General features: G+C 45.9%; 1 protein-coding gene across 10 annotated transcripts in view; it reads left to right on the forward strand.

Annotated features, from left to right (window-relative positions):
* LOC125697421 (LIM domain containing preferred translocation partner in lipoma) overlaps nt 1–13,141 on the forward strand; it is a 320,474-nt gene that overhangs the window by 24,874 nt on the left and 282,459 nt on the right. The gene's annotated exons all lie outside the window — the stretch shown is intronic.

A 13,141-nucleotide genomic window follows, 5' to 3' on the forward strand; every position in this document is an offset into this window, starting at 1 on the left:
AGTGCATCATTGCTGCTTTAGTGAGCGACCTGGGGTTTTTTGTTTCGTTTAGTGGGATTGCATCAACGTGCGTGCGTGGCTGCTGGTGGAGGCAGGCATGCGGATCAGCAGTCAGCAGAAACTGACCCAGCAAAGCCTTCTGTAGCAGGGAAAGGGAACTTAGTGGCTTGGGCTCAAAGGCAAAATGTTTCTCCAGGCCTAGGTATAAAGATAATTTAAGCTCCCATTCAGTCATGCTCTTCTTGTTTCTGGATAACGCAGTGAGGCAGTGAAGCAGTGTAGAGTTAAATGGCTATATATGCATGTGGTCAGCAAGTAAAATATAGCTTAAGAAAGATCTCTGTCTCCTGAGCGAGTGTGTGTGTTAAAAAGGCTGTGTAACACTTAGATATATTTATTTCAAATGTTAATATTTAACTCTCCTGTTAGAGAACTGCAGAAATTTAGCATCTTTAACTGGATGAAGGAAAAGTGTATGGCTTCTCCCGTTATTTTTCCCTAGTGAGAAGTTTTTTCTCCATCTGATACCGCAGCTGTCTGCTTCTCTTTATTTTTTCCCCCTTTCCTTTCTCCTTCCTGAAAGGAAACTGCGGCTCATCCAGAAAGTCAGGGATACAGGAGAACCTGGAGCATGCTTGGCTTCCTGTTTTATTCATGGCAACTAAAGCCATGCTCAGGAATCTGCAGTGGAGATCCACCGCTGCATTCCTCTTGTCATTTGGAGCATGTAACACGGACAGAGAGCTTTTAGTGGCAGCTCTGGGGGCTGCCTAGCAGAGAGCCCTGTGCCTCAGACACCATTACTGCACCTCATCCTGTGCTTGGGAAGGGCTGCTGCTGAAATACGTCGTGTAGTTCCTCTGCTGGTTAGTGGTGCTTGTGTCTCTTTTGCTGACTGGTGTTTTTAGGCTGATTCAAACTTGTTACCATACTCTCCTGATTTTAAGCTTTAGTCCTCTTAGGTGTTTTTTTTTTTATTATTATTATTTTTTACATCTTTGTTTTTCTTTTACCCTTTTAAGTGGGGATGAATGCTTGTTAAGAGGTTCGGTTTTCCTGGGGATGTGGATCAGACCTTTTGGATGCATAACTGGGCATTTGTTGCTCTGTGCTAGAAGTGCTTGGCATAATTTGCACAAGGGTAGGATGTGAGCTGAAGAGCATTCTTTCGCAGAAGGTGGCGGAGGAATTGCTGGGGTGTATTCCTGCAGACAGGATGGGTTTGGAGCCTGCAGACTTCAGTTGCATTTTAATCCTTGTTTCAACAAGCTACTTGGATTACTGCATCTTTTGGGATCAATTTGCTGTGCTGGGCTTCGTTCTCGTGCCAGCAGAACCACAGGATCATTAAGGTTAAAGAAGCCCACTAAGATCATCTAGCCCAACCCATCCTCACCGTGCCCACTGACCACATCCCTCAGTGCCACATCTCCATGGTTCTCAAACACCTCCAGGGATGGTGGCTCTCCCACCTTCCCTGGGCAGCCTGTGCAGTGCATCACCACTCTTTCTAGGAAGAAGCTTTTCCCAATACCAAACTTGCACCTCCCCTGGTGAAAACTTAAGGCTGTTTCCTCTTTTCCAGTCGCTTTCACCTGGGAGAAGAGGCTGACCCCCACCTTGCCACAACCTTCTGTCAGGTTGCTGTAGAGAGCAATAAGGTCTTCCCTGAGCCTCCTCTTCTGCACACTGAACCATCCCATCTCCCTCCCATTGTGCTCCAGACATTTTACAGCTCTGCTGCCCCTCTCTAGACATGCTTCAGGACCTCAATGTCTTTTTGTACTTTGGGGGCCAAACTACTGCTGCCCAAAGGCATTCACAACCTGAGCAAAGAGAGGAAGTGATGGGCTGGATAATGGGCTTCTGGGGCTGTGTATGGGGCTGTGCAGCATGCAAGGCCTCACCTGGAGACCTGCTGAAGGAATCTTGCTTCCTTGGCTGTGTGTGACAATGTGGTGAGCCAAGGTCCATCACTCCATGTGCACTGCGCTTTGCCCTTGTGTGCCTCTGCACAGTGCTTCCAGCTCGGCCCCATGTCGGTAGCATTGGGTTGTGGCATGTCCAGGCTTTGCCAGCTGCTTGTAGCCCAGCTTGGTGTTTAGGGGCAGCACTGCAGGACTGGAAGTGATGCTGTTCTGTTCCCCTCGCAGTCTCTCCCTTTCTGCGCTTGTTGGAAGACCAGGATGAATGGTGCAAGGCCCAGTGGGTGATGGAACTCAGGGCCATGCACTGGGGCTGGTAATCTCCTGTCTGGAACCTTCCCCGTGAGACGTCTCCGTTGGATGGATCCGAAGGCTGAGTGTCCCTGTGGATGCTGGGCCCAGGGCTGGAAGCACAGCTACCGGTGTTCTCCCTCTGGTGTTTCTTTGGGACCTGGGCAGATCAAATGATTGCTGATGCTAACCAGGATCTGCAGCGGATGAGCAGGAAGGATTTTCTTCTGCTTCAGGAATGGAGCCATTAAGGGCTGACTTGTAAACTAATACAACTCTGTAAAGATTTTTTTTCTCCTTCAGCTTGGCACCCTGTAAACACTCAAGCCTGAGAAGCTTTCCATGGCTTCCATGGAACTCAAGCACTTTTAGAGAGCTCCACGCCTGTGTTTCTTAAACCTCTTGTAATGATGCATTAAATGCAGACGAATTGCTTTAGCTTCCAAGTAAGCAGGGTTGGTTCACTGCCCGTCCTTCAGCCTGGCTGTTGCATCACATTATCACAGCTCAACTCACCAGGCTGGCACCACGTATGATATGGCAGTAGTGACACTGTTGCTGTGTGACCCATTGGTGTGCACTAAGGGCTGGGTGCACCTGTCCCACAGCAGGTAAGGTCTGCCCCAGGTAACATGGGAATAGCACATGTGGGCAAGGAGACAAGGTTATACATAGATGCCTCTACATGTCTGATGCTTTGCAGAAGTTTCAGAGCACTGGAACACTGAAATATGTCTGCAGGTAGAGGGAAGCTGTGTTTTTCTGGTGGGTGCAGCTGTAGAAACTGAGGCACCATGTGGCAAGTGTGGGACAAGTTCAAATCTCCTGATTCCATGTGGCTGTTGATGTTCAGCTCCTGCAGCAGGCATTTTACAACCGTTTGCTGAATAGTGATGTTAAACTCATTTCTCTTACTCTAATAAAACCATACCTTTCTGGGCAAGAAGCATTTCTACATCAGTTGCTTAAAGGTAAACCAAGTCCTCTTGAGTATTTCATAAAGGTGATGTATGTTGGCAATATGTGACACGACCTCAACATGCATCATTATTCTGGAGTTTCCAGATGGCACTTTACCTAATTGTGCTGCTGCTCCTTCTTCGTATCTGAGCAGAGTGCAGTCTTCTAAGAAATGTCTGTGGTTATTAGCTTTATAATGCACATTCCTGTGTAACAGCTGTTGCAAGCAGCAGGAGGCCTTACTCTTGGCCTCATTCTTCAGTCAACTTTGAGGGAAATTCACTCCTGTGCACCAGGTATTTGCATTTGGGGTGAGATCTCTCAAATGAGAAAAACCTGTTTGCCTCTGGTGAGCGTGTCAGTTCAAGGACTTGCATACCCAGGAGGAAGAAATGAGTTGCTCCTGCTTCCTTACTGGCTAACTGTGCATAGGGCTCCCCAGTTCCCTGATGTGGGGGGTGACTGCATTTTAAAGACATTTCAGGTTTTGGAAGTGTGGCTGCCTGCAGCAGAGAGGGAAGGAGTTCTTGTGCTGTGCTGTCTCACACCCCTACTGTGAAAATATCACACGGACGTGTCCCAGAGAAGCTGTCTGTTTTGGCAGCTCCTTCCCTCCTACATGCTTGTTCTTCAGGTAAATCTCTTATCTCTGCCAGCCATTCCCCCTTCCTCCCTGAAAAGTCATTATCATCTCTTGAAATTAAGGAAAAGACAGGAGGAGGGAATAAAAGGATGTTGAGAAGTAGAAAACAATCAATTAAATAGTACATAGCATGTAATTTTCCTTGGAAACTTACCATGAAATTGAGGAGCACTTTAACAACTAGTAATTTAAATTGCATTTGAACACTGCTAATGGGTTGTTTGCATGGGAATTTTGGTCATTTCACAGCAGGCCCTTGTCTTTGGTACCCCTTCACTCACTTAAAAGAATAGAAATAAATAAAAGCCATTGTCCTGTAGATAAATGGTCCAACTGTTGCTGGTAAAAGGTGATACTGTAAGATCCTGTTACTTTCGGGACTGTTTGCTTCATTAGTGTCAGCTTGTCCAGTGTTAAATTCAAGGGAATTAATTAGTTTTGATCTGAAGAAGCTTGCAGGGCTTGCTACTGCTGAAAGGCAGGAAAATGACATTATCCCTGCTGTACTTAAACTTGTTGGAGGTAGAATGGCTGCAGGAGCTGCTCCAGGCTGACGTGGGATCTGTAAGCTGTCCTGTGGAGGACCCCACTCATCAGAGTCCTCCCTGTCCCCACACTGTGACCCTAGCATGGGGCTGGGGCTGGCTTGGGAACGCAGGCCACGTCTCTATCACTCAGAACAAATCACAACAGCCTTTTGTGAGCTGATCCCAAAGGGAACAACAGCGAGGTGTGGATCAGCTGTAGCTTCGGGATGTTGTTATGGAACTTAGGTCTGTTTTTGTAATGTTTAGCACTCTCTTCCTCCACTATACTGTTTAAACACCAGCGATTTTCAGCAAAACATAGTATATCGTGTGCTGTTTTGCCACTGGTTTTAGTGGGAATGGGCCTTATGGCAAGGCAGAGGCAAGTTTCTTGTCGCCTGTTGTTGAATGAACATCTCGTTTGCAGAGCAGGGTTTTTGCAAATCCGTGGGCACAGCTAACATATGGAAGGGGGTTCCAGTATAAAAACAAATCTGGCCTTCTGTTTCTGGATGTGTAGGCTGTTTCTTAGAAGATGGAACCTTTCAAATCTGTCCCTGCAAACGTGGCTGTTAAGTTCTTCTATTTCAGAGAAGCAAGGCAGCTGTCTGCACTTAGATAAGCTATAAAAAGGCAATATTTTCCCAAAATGGCTTTTTAAGCTCTACCTGCTAGACAGCTCAGCCAACATGGGTTCAGCAGGAGCGTGCCTACCAGTGCCCTTCTATGCATGAGACTGTGAACAATGTGAGAACTTCTGGGCAAGTATCCAGGGCAGTCTTGGGGAAGGCTGCTGCACAGAGAACTGCCTTCAGGCAGCTCTCCCTTTGCTCTGTTGGTTTGGTTGTTCTTACAGGATGTTGTAAGGGAAGATACAGATTGACTATAAGGAAGAGGTTGTTTTGTGATACGGGTGGTGAGGCACTGGCACAGGCTGCTCAGAGAGGTGGTGGGTGCCCTGTCCCTGGTGGCACTCATGGTCAGGGGGACCGAGCTCTGAGCACTGATGGAGCTGTGGGTGTCTCTGTTCATTGCAGGGCATTTGGACCAGATGACCTTGAAGTGCTCCTTCCAATTCAAAATGATTCCATGACTAGGTTCTGTGTTTAGAAAACAACTGCTTTAACTTCAGTTTTTAATGTTATTTGCATCTTTCTTGTTGCTGCCTTGCCTGCAATGGCCATCTCCTTTTAACTGCAGGATGCTTTTAGCGTTCTCCCTCCAAGTGATTTACTTGAATGTGTTTCTGTTTGCTGTGCAGTCTAAGGATGGCTAAGTTGAGATGAAATTGATAACAAAAAATGTTATTTTTCCTAAGGGTAAGGATGAGGTTCCTAATAGTATAATAGACTTCTTATTGATACTTCCCAACACAGATGCTATCCACAGTTCTTTTAGTTATCAGCTAGTTATCTGCAGAAACATGAGTGCAGAAGGCTCTATCAGGTAATCTCACTGTTGAAACTGTTGGGGCTGAGGGGGATGTGGCTTCTGAGTGGGTGAGTGAAGAATATTTTAAGCTGGGGGTTGTGAAGGTCAGCATTTGGGGGGGGGTGATGGAGGTGGTGACCTTGTGTGGGCTGGAGACTGCTGGGGGAAGGCAGGGGGAGGCCCACGCGGTGCAGAGGGGCCAGAGAGCAGCAACATGTGGTGTTGGGAAACTTCAGACAGCTCAGGTTCTGCTGAGATAAGGAACCAGCTGATAGCACCAACCCAGTGAGCTGTCTAGCAAGTACTCTTGCCTTTTTTTTTTAATTAGTTGAATAAGCATCTTAATGATTCTTGCAAACTGCTGCACCCACTGCACAAATGCCCTATCATGTGTGGGTGTTGTTGTCAAACAGCAGCTTCAGTGCTCAGTACTGACATGGAGAGTTGTATGTTCTTTTTCTTGGTGCGTGGGTCTCTTGGTCCCTTTGTGGTCCCTCTTGGTGCCTTTTGTATTGTGCCTAACCCTGCCTTCTCCTTGACAGGTTTTTCCATATCAGTATTCCGCTTATCTCCTCTCCCCAAAGCAGAGACACTTGACTGGTAAAAGTCAATATATATTTGGTAGCTACTACTTCACTATCTGTGTGTTTGCCAGTACCAAAACCCACTGAAAACTGGAGGTGTCTGGGGCTTGAAATAATCCCAGTATGTTATTTCTGGCTGTCTTCTCCTCTTGTTAATGCATGCAATGCTGCCACAAGTTTCTGTGTGTCTCGTGGTTGGAGCTTATGAGTGAGCAGTGCAGGTAAAGGCCCTTTGTTTGCCCACCTCCCTTTCTCAACCATTTTTGAAGAATGCTGATAAAATTTAAGTAATAGCCTTGTAGCTGAGAGATAAGGAAGAAAAAGTCTTAAGTGCTGATTAGTTTGCTGTGGAGGGAACGCAAACACCGAGGGAGCTCGGTGGAGGGAACTGACACTGAGCTACCCTGGAATGCTGAGACTGCTTATTTATCATTTACCCACCTCATAAAAGCTTTAACGGTGGAGTAGAAGCCGGTTCTTTTCCTTAAGAGTCTGCAATCCAAGATGGACAAACATGCACTTGAGGGCTGGGTGAGGGAGGGCTGGAGATAGAAATCTAGATAAAGGGGTTACTAGAAGAAAAAGACTTCGGAGGTGGGAAGTATGGCCGATGGGAAGGGTATTTAATGTGCTAGAGTGGATAGACAGAGGAGGGTGAATGGGTATGGAAGGAGGTGAGAAGACCTGAAAGGAAATAAGGTTGAAGAGGAGGGCAGAAAATGAGAAAAGCTGTGGGAGGAAAAAAGAGCAGTGAGGCAGCTGTGGGAGGGGACACTGTGGGATGCTGTAGATGAGAGTCAAGATGACCTTAACTTTTCTTTTTTTGTGTGTTAGAAGTTATGCTGTAACTCAGCTACTGGTATTAGTCATCTCTCAGCGTATAAAGTACCAGTTTCTACCTTGAATGGAGAGTGTTGGTCTCATCTGAATTCCAGAGCTGGAAAGTCTCTTGGCTGGGTTTGAATGCTTTGTGCATCTGGTGAGGGTGGTTACACACCATGAAATTTTGTATGTGCACCACTGCAAAAACCCTAGTAGGCAAGTGCATAAGGAAATTCTGCTTAATGTTATCAAAGTTAGTCCTCCAGAGAAAACAAATCACAGGGGGACTTGTGTGTGTGTACGTATTTAGTATGGATGTGTATGTTATGAATTGTTTTTCAAGTGAGACAGGGCTGTACTTCAGTGAGATCTAATGGGAAATAGGTGGGAGCAGTAAGTTTTGCTGTGTTGTATCCACTCCTAGTAAAAGAAAAGTAATCTTTGCACTCGGGTCCTTGTGCATTAACTTCCATGGAACTGAGCTTAGAAATCTTACTGGTCATCTGGTTCCTGTGTCATACTTCTCAGTTCATGAAAAAGACCTTAGGACTTTCCATAGATTCTGCAGGGGTTTTGTTCCAGTCCTGAGGACCAAAGGAATCAAGGAAAGATTTACTGTCACCAAGCTTATTTCCTTTTCTCTGGTTTCTTCTCTCCTTTTGGAAATAATTGGTCTTAATTTTTGGTGTTTGTACTCTGGCCAGTGTCCGTAAAGCTCTGAGTTTTCCTGAAGCAGCAGTAACAACTTCACCTTTCCTCCCAAATCTGGTTCCCCTCCTTCTTTCTTAATTTTGTTTTTATTTTTATCTTGAAGGATTTCATGCCTGATCCTCATGTTTTTTGTACGTCTTCTTCCACTGCTGTTGCTTTCCAGATCTTTCTTCTGGTTTCTCATTTTCTCTCCAGACTGGTCTTTTCCTGTTTCCCCCATTAGTTAGAGACAACTTCTCTGTAGCTCGTAAATGGTGTGGGAACTTGATGGGCATCTCCTCTGGAGCTCAGTCCATCTACTATCATGGTATGCTGTTTCAGCAGGAAAAAAACCTGGGCTTGGAGCATCTAAAATTGCCCATTATCTAGGCTCATTTCTTGTAGTCCATAATTTGGGGGTGGAAAGAAGAGGCGAATCACTCTAAAAATGACTAACTCCACCATAGATCGATACAAAATGTTCCATTACGTTTTCATTGTCAAAAATGACTTCCCTCTCCCACCCCCTCCCCTTCTCCTGTGAGATGCTGCAGAGGCTGCAGAGATGTGGTCTTGTGGTGCAAATCAGTTCGTGGCCAGCTTGGCAAAATGGTACCATGATCTTAGCTGAGAACTTCCTTTTTGAATGAGCTGGGGGCTGAATGTGGTGGGGGCGACCTGCTTTCAGAGGAAAAGAGGTTTTTGGCCACTGTAAGGGGTTTTCACATGCTAAAGGCAAGGAGCAGATCTGTTTGATGAGGAGCCGCTCCCTGCTCTCCTCTTTGGCAAGAAGGTCAACAGATGTGCAAAACATAAGGCAATATAAAGAGACATAATAGAAAGTGTCGTGGGATATCTGCCAGCAACCTCCTTGGGCTGTTGCCACTGATCTTGGGCTGATGAGACATTTAGTGGTGTGTCTTTGCTGAAATTTCTCATTATCTGTAGTGGTGGGGAGGAGGTGCAGATATTGGGCTTCCTTGTGCCTACAGATATTTACACAGCCCTTGGCTTTTACAGTGCATTTAGGGCAGTGGTATTACCCTCCTACTTCCAGTAAGTGAGGAGGCTAAGGGACTTGCCCAAAGCTACACACACATGCACAGACATGCATATGCATTCATCTTTATGCATGTATACGTGTACATATGTCAAGGCCAGGGACTGATCCAAATTTCCTGCTTCTCTTTATTTTGTCTGTCTTCTTGTGGCTATCAGAAGCATCTTCATGGGCAGAATGATGTGGTGGTAGGCAAGAGATAGTGCTGGTGTGCAGTTTTCACAGCCTGGCATGGATGCTCTCTATGAGGCTGTACCCATTGGTATGGCATATCCACATCAGCCCGTGAAGGAGACAGTAGGTATCACTGCACTGACCCATGCATCCTCTTGTAAAGGCTGCAAAGTGTTTGAAGTAGTAGAACACCTCCTACCTGCCTCAAGTGAGGCCTTGATCTGCTGTGTAACTTGCAGCACTACTTCATAAGCAGAAACAAAACTGGCTCACGGGACCAATTCAACCTGTGAGGGAGTTCATGGGCAATCCTGGTGTCAATAAGTTTTAGCACAGATAGCAAAAATGACATCTTCTGCTTCATCCCACGTTGGGAGAAGATCTTGTGAGGAGCTGGATGGTTTGGGATTTTGCATTTCTCATGAGCTGTAGTGTCAGGAGCAGGAGCCAGGATGCCCTGCTGGAGCTGTCTGGGTCGCTGCTGCTCTGCTTCTAAGCTGATGCTGCAGAAACTGAATGCTGTGGGATCCAGGGCTCACGCAAATGTGTTTACCTAGCAAATAAAGGTGGGAGAGAAAAAAGGAAAAGCCTCAAAGCAGCTTTGGGTGTTTTTAAGTGGTGAAAATGAGAAATTCCTGAGTGGACGTAATTATTGCCTGTTTAAACAGAAACTTACTTAGCTGAAATATCAACTCCTATGGAAGAGTTTTCCTGGTGTGTCCTTTTCATCTCTAACCACTGTCCTCTGGGCAATGCCTCCAAAGGTGCTGGGCATGGCGTTTTTACTTGGACTGGTACCTTGCTGTGCCTGTTTGCAAAGGGCATTGGCTTCTTTCTTCCTTGGCTTGATCCACCTCCCTGACTGTGTCAGGGCAAAGTTGGTGAGTTCATACAAAAATTCACCTACTTGTGTCATGCATGGGCATCGAATGCCTGGCATTTGTTTAGGTGGAGTCGTTTGGTCTCACTGAGTGTATATATATGTGGGGATATTCATGTCTAAGCATATACAGCAGTTGAGAGAGGCAGGTGTACCACACTGATGCTTCTCAGGGCTTCAGATGAGGCCCCAGATGTCCTCATTTGCTGTAATTCCAGTGGGAGAAAGTGCAGAAGGGACCTGTCCCAGGGCTGAAGGGCTTTTTTCCCATTTGACCCATATGTATTGTGCATTGTCTCAGCCTTGCTGATGGATGCTTGTGGAGTTGTCATAGTAAATCCTTTGGGGAATGGGGTATGTGGTGGAGACAGAATAGATGGTGAGAAATGTTTGGCTGTGACCTGCACACTAAGAATTCACAGGGTCTTACTGGTGATACGTGTGTCATGCTACCAGCTGGCTGTGTACATGATGCTATCTGTGCTTACACAGTGCCATTTGTTTGTTTAAAACATATAAAATACAAGGCTATTTCAGAGCACTGTGCTGGGTGGTCACAGTGAGACTGCTGCCCAGAGCGTCCTTGTCGAGCTTAGAACACCACAGTGAGTGCTGCTATTGCCCTAATGGTTGGAAAGGCAGTGACCTGGGGCTTTCTGCTCATGTTAGAAAATGAAAAAGTTCCTTTTCCCTTTTTCCTTTCATATATATTTTTAAAAACACCAGTCAAGTGTCTCTGTGGTGCCTTCTGCAGCAGTTGCTTCACTGTGTGCTGTTGTCCACCTGCTCTTTAGAGGCTCCTTTGTTATTCTGATGCCACATGTTTTCTTTTCCCTTAATTGTTCACCTATAAGTAGCGGTCTGCAGGATGTGATTCACTGAGGCTACGCTATATTTGAGCCTAGTGATGCACACTGGATCCGTAGCAGGAATAAGTGGCACTGTGGTACCTTATATTACAGTCTGTTCTGTTGAGGCTGTTCTTTGCTGCTTGTTAAGACACTGTGTTGCACTCCTTGCAGTTTATAAGACTTTGAAAGCTTGACATGGACATGATGTTCCCCCGCAGATGTAGCTGCCGTGTCTCTAAGAGCAGTTCTTTTGGTGCTTTTGACTGCTGAAATTAATGTGGAGCAAACTCTGAGATGTTTGAACAAGCTGAGTTGGCCTGGTAATATCTCTTTTCCCCAGGCAAACACACAGAGATGCTCAGCCCTCCCTCCCCCTTTTCCTTCCTTTCTCAGTCTGGAGACTGTCCTGCTATTGTTGATTACTGGTGTCCTGCACAAGTGTTCTTCATTTGTCCCTGGAGAACTCACAGGTTGGTGCTCATTTGTTTCCGAATCATTGTCCTTGCAGTCTTGAATAATACCCCCATTAAGCAGGTGGAGCTGATAAAATCACTTCCAACACAGCTGACAGCAACTAGGTCAGATCCTTTCTCACTGTTTCCTGACAGGAGAAAATAAAGTACACATGAAAGCAAAATACACGAGTTTTCCCCTCCATCTCTACTCCCCAGACCCCCCAGTCATGGTTTCCTCAACAACAAAAAAGAAATCGCAGCCAATCCGTTCCACGGAAGAGTCTGAATTTGTCAGAGTCAATGTTTCCATGTCTGACAAAGCTTAAAACAGAAGAAAAAAAAAAAATGCAGAGGCTGCATGTATGTGGTCTGGCTTGTGGCCAGGCAAGGAGTGCTCTTTAGGGTTATTATTAGGTAGGTAACTGTATCAAGGGCTTAAACATCAACCTGGTTGCGAGGGCTGCTGCTCTGTGCTTGAAATGCTGATGCATGTTTGATGCTTATGTGAAAATGAATTGCACAGTCTGAAACCACTTTTCTTTTTTTCTTTTTTCTTTTTTTTGTATTTTTTTGTATTTTTCCTCCATGATAACTTCAGTGCCAGTGCAGTTCCTGGGAAGTGATTACAGGTGCTCCATGGGGAGCTATTGCTAGTTTTGAGCTTCCAAATCTTTTTTTGCTATTAGGACCAACTCTCTGTTAGTGTCTCTAATAGGAACCATACTTGAGAGTTTGCACAGGTTGGAGGGATCAGTATCCAAAGGGAACTGGACTGCCTTAAAGATCATTTAATCCCTCCTCAGGGCCTATCTCAATAAGGTGAGGGAAGTTTTGGGGGCCCTGGGCTCTGCTTTTGAAGGTGTGTGTACACAGAAGTACTCAGGGGCACAGGGAAACCAAATCACTGGGACTTCAGTGTCTCGAAGCAGAGAGGGGCAGGAGGAGGTGCAAGAAGATATGATAGGAAGGACAACATTCTGATGATCCTTAAGAACTGAGACACAGTACTTACTGCCCTGGAGGAGCAGGAGCTGATGGAGGGAGATGCACAAGGCAAGGTGACGTGGGCAGAGCGGCAGCCTGGGAAGTTTCTTGTCAAGTGCTTCTTGGAGACCAGCAGAAGAATGTCTGTTTGCAGTGCTGGTAGATACCACGTATCTGTCTATGTTCCCATCTATATATGGTATGTGCGAGTCTATATATAAATGCTTTGGTGGCTGGTATTTTGGCTGATACACTCACAGTTTTGTGCCACATTGAGAGATTTAAAAATATCTCCCTGTTCCAGGAACTTCTATACCATGACAGATGTCATCTGGTGTGGGGAGTGGCTTCTGAAAAGAGAACACAACGCTACAAGCGTACTATGAGCCTTAGGAGTCTATTAGATTATTTATTGCTCCACTGCCACCATAAGACGTGTGAGGTGCATTATTTCTGCCTGTCAGTTTTTTCACACGTTCAGTCAGGCAGCATCTGTCACTCCTCCCTGCAAGTCTCTTGCTTTCATTCTCAATGAACTTGCCTTCCAGCTGGAAAGGAGGCAGAATAAAGATTTCAGGAGTACTCGGAGCTAACGAACGAGTTCATTAACAATTACTTAAAGTCCTGCCTCTGAGAATTAGGGTCTCACTTAGCAGGGCTGCCCAGCCAAGCATGGGTCACCCCATGCTCTCTGTTGTTTTATTTGGTGGTGAGCCTGCAGACCTGTTGTGTCAGGCACTGTGGAAACCTACTGTGAGTCAGACCTGTCTCGGCAGCACGAGATGGAGTAGGATAGGAAACAAATGAGAGATGACATTCTCAAGACTTTCTTTTGGGAGCACTCCTCTGGTTTCCCAGACCTCA

This window comes from Lagopus muta, chromosome 9 (genome assembly GCF_023343835.1).
Source record: "Lagopus muta isolate bLagMut1 chromosome 9, bLagMut1 primary, whole genome shotgun sequence".
NCBI lineage: Eukaryota > Metazoa > Chordata > Aves > Galliformes > Phasianidae > Lagopus > Lagopus muta.